Source organism: Lithobates pipiens, unplaced genomic scaffold (genome assembly GCF_037356315.1).
Source record: "Lithobates pipiens isolate NorthernLeopardFrog02 unplaced genomic scaffold, aLitPip1_a1.2 Scaffold_3, whole genome shotgun sequence".
Taxonomy (NCBI): Eukaryota; Metazoa; Chordata; class Amphibia; order Anura; family Ranidae; genus Lithobates; species Lithobates pipiens.
The window spans coordinates 48,880,193-48,886,491 of NW_027507790.1; positions in this window are offsets into that span (position 1 = coordinate 48,880,193).

Genomic DNA, 6,299 nt, shown 5'->3' on the forward strand with positions numbered 1-6,299 from the left:
AGCTTGTCATTGAGTCCCTGGACTTTCCAGGAGATAATTCTTATGGGAGCCATAGCAGTAGTAGCAGAGTATAGCTGTATGTCTGCAGGTTATCTATTTTTGCCACCGTTACGGTTGTTTGGCAGCCGCTGATGGCTTGCATAAGGGCCTGAAAGCTATCCTCCACTGTCACCGGATCTGCTGAGGTGGTATGGGACGCCATGTGCACACGGCCTATAGGAGTCTGCTTCTTCCACTGCAGGGATGCCTTGCAGTTGTATCTACCTTTCCTTCCCGTATTTGCCTCCTTTCATACCTGGGCGTACCCGGGTGTCGGCGAGGGAAAATACCGGAGCAGGTCCCGTGTTATTGGGATAGGACTAGGCAGGTAGGAGCGGAGCTCTGCTCAAACACTTCCGCTCAGGCTGCCAGCTTGACCACACCCCCCTTGGTTTTGGGTTTAGGTATACTTAAGGGCCGGTTCATACTACACCTGCACATGAATCACACAGGAATGGACTGTGTGATTCAGACCGCATGCAAAGCGTACTCTATTTCCAATTGCAGCAGGTATCAATAGAAAGTTTGCAGTCATTTTCCCGCACCGGATCGCATGGTACTTTTGCACTATGCGATACGGTTACAGTGCGTTTTAAAAAGTAGTGCATGTGCTACTTTGGTGCGATTTTGGCCCATTCAAAATTAAATTGCACAGAACAGAAGCATGTGAATTGCATAGGAACGCACTTGTCATGGCGTGAACCAACCCTTAAAGCTGAACTAAAAGTGGCAGGCCAAAAGTAAATGATCATTTATCTTATGTGCACTAAACCACGAGGAAACACTCAAATCATAAAGATTAATAGCCATACAAAAGACCACACTAAGCATAGGTGTTGCAGCTGTCTGAATACAACAGTCAGCATGGAATAGTCTGCCATTCACGCTGTTTAATGTGGATGAGGGATTCAAGAAATCTAAACCTGTATGACCTTGCAATACCCTAAAAGAGTATTGCAAGAGGCTGATACCAGGTGAATTTCAGGTACTTAAATCATTTAAAAAATAACAACCCTCTCCCTTATGTCCAAAGTGCTTGACGGTCAGGGGGGACTTTATACATATGATATGGATCTGCCTGAAACTTGCCCAATATTGGACAGAGATAATGCAGGTTATTTCTGATCTAGCCCAAATACCTATACCTCTTAATCCGCTGGTGTGCTTGCTGGGTGCAATTGGTGCTGAAATGTATCCTAAAGGATATTATGGTGTCCAGAGTATTGTACCTAGCTAGAAAGCTGATCGCCCAATTTCGCTTGGCTCCCACTGTGCCTTATAGAGCGCAGTGGATCGCCTACGTTAATTCCCTTCTACTTCTTAGAGAGCAGTTGACTCATTGCCAGGGGCGTACCTAGAGCATTTGGCACCCGGGGCGGATCCTATATCTGGCACCCCCCCCCCCACCATAAAATGTAAAAACACCCACTGTGTCCCCTGCATACCTCTGCATCCTTCAATATCTTTTTGTCACTACTGTGTACCCCTCCTCTCCACAACTGCACCTCTGGACCCCTTTAAATTACACAGCACCCTGCACCTCTGGACCCCTTTACATTACACAGCACCCTGCACCTCTAGACCCCTTTACATTACACAGCGCCCTGCACCTCTGGACCCCTTTACATTACACAGGACCTTGCGCCTAAGGACCTCTTTACATTACACAGCACCCTGCACCTCTGGACCCCTTTACATTACACAGGACCTTGCACCTAAGGACCTCTTTACATTACACAGCAGCCTGCACCTCTGGACCCCTTTACATTACACAGCAGCCTGCACCTCTGGACCCCTTTACATTACACAGGACCTTGCTCCTAAGGTCCTCTTTACATTACACAGCACCCTGCATTTCTGGACCCCTTTACATTACACAGGACCTTGCACCTAAGGACCTCTTTACATTACACAGCAGCCTGCACCTCTGGACCCCTTTACATTACACAGCAGCCTGCACCTCTGGACCCCTTTACATTACACAGCTCTTGTACCTCTGGGCACCTTTACATAACACAGCACCCTGAACCTCCTGACCCCTTTACATTACACAGGCCTTGTACCTCTGGATCCCTTTACATTACACAGCACCCTGAACCTCTGGACCCCTTTACATTACACAGCCCTTGTACCTCTGGACCCCTTTACATTACACAGCACCCTGCAACTCTGCACTCCTTTACATTACACAGCCCCTCACAGCTCTGGACCCCCTGCATGTTACACAGACCCCCTACAGTGCAGACCCCCCTCCCTACCATACAGACCCCCACCTACAGTGTAGACCCCCCTACAGTACAGAATCCTCCCCTACAGTGCAGACCCTCCTACAGTACAGACCCCTCCACCCTATAGCGCAGACCCCCCCCCCTACAGTGCAGACCCTCCTACAGTACAGAATCCTCCCCTACAGCGCAGACCCCCCTACAGTACAGACTCCCCTACAGTACCGAATCTTCCCCTACAGTACAGACCCCTCCCCCTACAGTGCAGACCCCCCTACAGTGCAGGACCCCTCCTACAGTGCAGACCCCCTACAGTACAGAATCCTCCCCTACAGTACAGACCCTCCTACAGTACAGACCCCTCCACCCTACAGCGCAGACCCCCCTACAGTGCAGGACCCCTCCTACAGTGCAGGACCCCCCTACAGTGCAGACCCCCCTACAGTGCAGGACCCCCTACAGTGCAGGACCCCCCTACAGTGCAGGACCCCCCTACAGTGCAGATCCCCCTACAGTGCAGACCCCCCTACAGTGCAGGACCCCCCACAGTAAAGAACCCCCCTACAGTGCACAGACTCCCCTAAGGACCCATAATGTACCTCGAGCCCAAGGCAGTGGCATTGCAGGGGGGAGGTGCGAGCAGCACCCGAGTGGAGTGACATCTGTCGGCTCAGTGATCCGGGACCCGGCGCAATAATCCCCTTCTCTCTGTGGTCACGTGACTCACGTTGCGCCGTTCTGATCAGTCTCGGCAGCGGCAGTCACTCACAGCCGAATGAAGCTGTCTCCCTCTCCTCCTTTATGTCTACACAGTGCTGTGCATGGAGGAGGGGGAGGCGGCTTCACTCTGCTCGGCTGTGCGTGACAGCCGCTGCCGAGACTGATCAAAACGACCGCGCGACTCGACCACAGAGAGAATTGGATTACTGAGCCCGGCAGATGTCACTCCACTCGGGTGCTGCTCGCACCTCCCCCCTGCAATGCCGCCCACTGCCAGTGCCTCGGGCTCTCTCTGTGTGGGCTGCGAACCCGAGGTACGGCGCTGTCTCCTCTTCATTTGCGGGGGGGGGGCTGGCCTGACACCCCCCCCAGTGTGTGGCACCCGGGGCGGCCTGCCCCCCCACTTAGTACGCCACTGCTTATCGCCATTGAAAAGCGGTTAAAAAAATGTAACCTCATTTGGCAAAGTTGGCTTGGTTTCCCCACCACAATTAGTGATGGATAGGTTTTTACAATTATGAGACCACCTAGAGTTATCATGGTTCAGGCCCGAGTTTAGTCATTTCTCCGCTGTACATCCGAGAGTAGAAAAAGGAGACTTCTGAGTAATCGTCCGTCAATAAACACGGGCTGTTTTGTTTTATTTTGTTTTGCTCTATGTTTTTTTTTTGTTTTGTTTTTTACTGTTTTTGTTTTTTTTATACAATTTTGGATATGCTTTACATATTATGTGAAAGCAATAGTATCATTCCTCCAAACCTTAAATTGGTAGTGGCAATGAATCTGAGATGCAGTATTTACCATTATTTAATCCTATAGATTTCGTGCTGCGGAATTTTAAATTTGAGAGACTATTTGTCTCCTCCCACAGCATTTAATGGTTATTTCAAACTCTCTTGGTCGTTGTGGGGTTAATGGAAGCGTTAGCAGATTAGGTCAGTCCATTTTAATTCCCACATGAGTAGTGTGTTATATTGGTGGAGTATGGTGAGACACAGTAATGTGCATGCCGCTGTTGACATCTAGCCGGTTGTGAATATTTTATCATTTTATAGTTTCTAATTACAGTTTTAACTGGTAGAAGGCCGGTTAATTGGACAGATAGACAATATTGCGGTGGTCCATGTCCATTGACTTAAAAGTCCACCAAATTATTTGTCTCTCTCTCTCTCTTTTTTACATTGACATTTGTTTCACCTCATTTGCATGTTTATTGAATATTAAGTGGCAGCACAGACAGGTGTAGCGCAGTGCGCACACATAAATTCAAAATACTAACAACTACTTAAAAGCCATCCATAACTCAGCCCCCAGCTACATCACTAACCTAGTCTCAAAATACCAAACTAATCCTTCTCTTTGTTACTCTTTGTTACTCTCAAGACCTCCTGCTCTCTAGCTCCCTTGTCACCTCCTCCCATGCTCGCCTCTAGGACTTTTCCAGAACCTCTCCAAACCTATGGAACTCCTTACCCCAATATGTCTGATTATCTCCTACTCTATTAGCTTTTAGATGATCCCTGAAAAGCCTTCACTTCAGAGAAGCCTATGCTACCCACATCTAACAACTGTATTTTCATTTTCTCCATCGGCTCATCCCCCACAGTTATTACCTTTTGCTTCACTTGACCCTCCCTTCTAGATTGTAAGCTATAATGAGCAGGGCCCTCTGATTCTCCTGTATTGAATTGTATTGTAACTGTACTGTCTGCCTTCATTTTGTAAAGCGCTGCACAAACTGTTGGCACTATAGTAATCCTGTATAATAATAATAATTTAGCCTACGTTTACATTAGAGGCGGGTTCAGCTGGCACAATTTCAAACCCCCATTTTTTTGCAAGATCGGGGGCGATTTGAAAGATATCTGTGCAGGTTTATGCACAGATATCTATTGAAATCACCAAGAAGTTGCCAAAAGTAATGTGAGAAATACTTTTGGAAATCGGTGTGGTGCTGTGATTTGACATGTCAAAACGCCCCGATGTGAACGGGGGGCTAAATGATGTACTGATACAGTCAATACTTCAATTTGTCTTTATACCTGCCTGGAGTTCCTTTTTAAAGCAGAGGTCTGCCCACCTCTGCAAAAATAAAGAGCCAGCAGTTACACATACTGCAGCTGCTGACTTAATAGGACACTTACCTGTCCTGGTGTCCTGCGATGTCGGCACCGCAGCTGATGTTTCCATCAGCTGTCGGGTGCTAACACCGCCATTGCCGGTAAGGTAATCCATCAGTGCAGCATTACGGCTTCACGCTGGGTCCCTACTTCACATGCACGAGTCACAGCTGCACTCTCCTACTGGCCCGGCAGCGGCGGAGGAGGGAGCCAAGCTGCTTGCGTAATTTGTCACGCCCCGGTCTCCTGGAAGTGGCCTAACCTACAGATAAGCCTAGAGTAAGGCTTACCGTTAGGTGCAAGAAATATCTTCCAAACCTAAAAGGTTTAGGAGATATTTGCAGGAATAGCGGCACTGATGTCTATGGCGCATGTGCACGGAGCATGCCGTTTCTAGCGGCGATCATGCCGTTAGTGGTGGCACAAGAGCGCATGCAACGGGATAGATGGCGGCGTCAGAGGGCCGATGCCAGGGCTTCGATCTCAGGTAAGTAATTCATATTGAGCTAGTATGCTATGCATACTAGCTCATTATGCCTTTGCCTTGCAGGACATTTTTTTTTTTTTTTAAGAGACTTTACTTCCTCTTTAATAATAACCAAACAAGCCTTTATTTTTTTATTTTTTGTTAGGATGGAGAAAGGTTGGAAGGTAAGGTTTGTGTTTCATCCAGCAACAAGTGACCCCTCTTCTCCTTATTTTGTGTTCTCGAGTCACATGGATAAAAAGCAAGAAGTAATCTCTGATGCAAATAAAGATATATAAACCTTGCAGAAGACAGATATAAAAACTTCCACTAACCCAAAAAAGTCTGGATTTGGACTTTAAGAATAGAAAATACTTTATTTTTTTATCATAGATGTTACATTACATAATAGAGAAATATAAAATGTTAATGAACCTAGTCATCACCGTGGTTATGGAAATTAACATGTACTATGTTAACTCCTATCATCCGATTTATTTTCTCCTTTTTTTCGGTTTAGAACAGCCAGAACAATGAAATAATATTGCTTGTAGGTTGCTATAGGATACTGCACTATGCCACTAATGAATGTGAATCTGACCAATCCATGTTTCTGCCAGTTATTCAGTGGCAATTTCCAGCATTCTTATCTAGTAATACCATTAGCAGAGCAGTGGACAAGCAGCCTAAAGAGATTAGGTGTTGATCCTGCCTGTTTTGTGTGGGGGG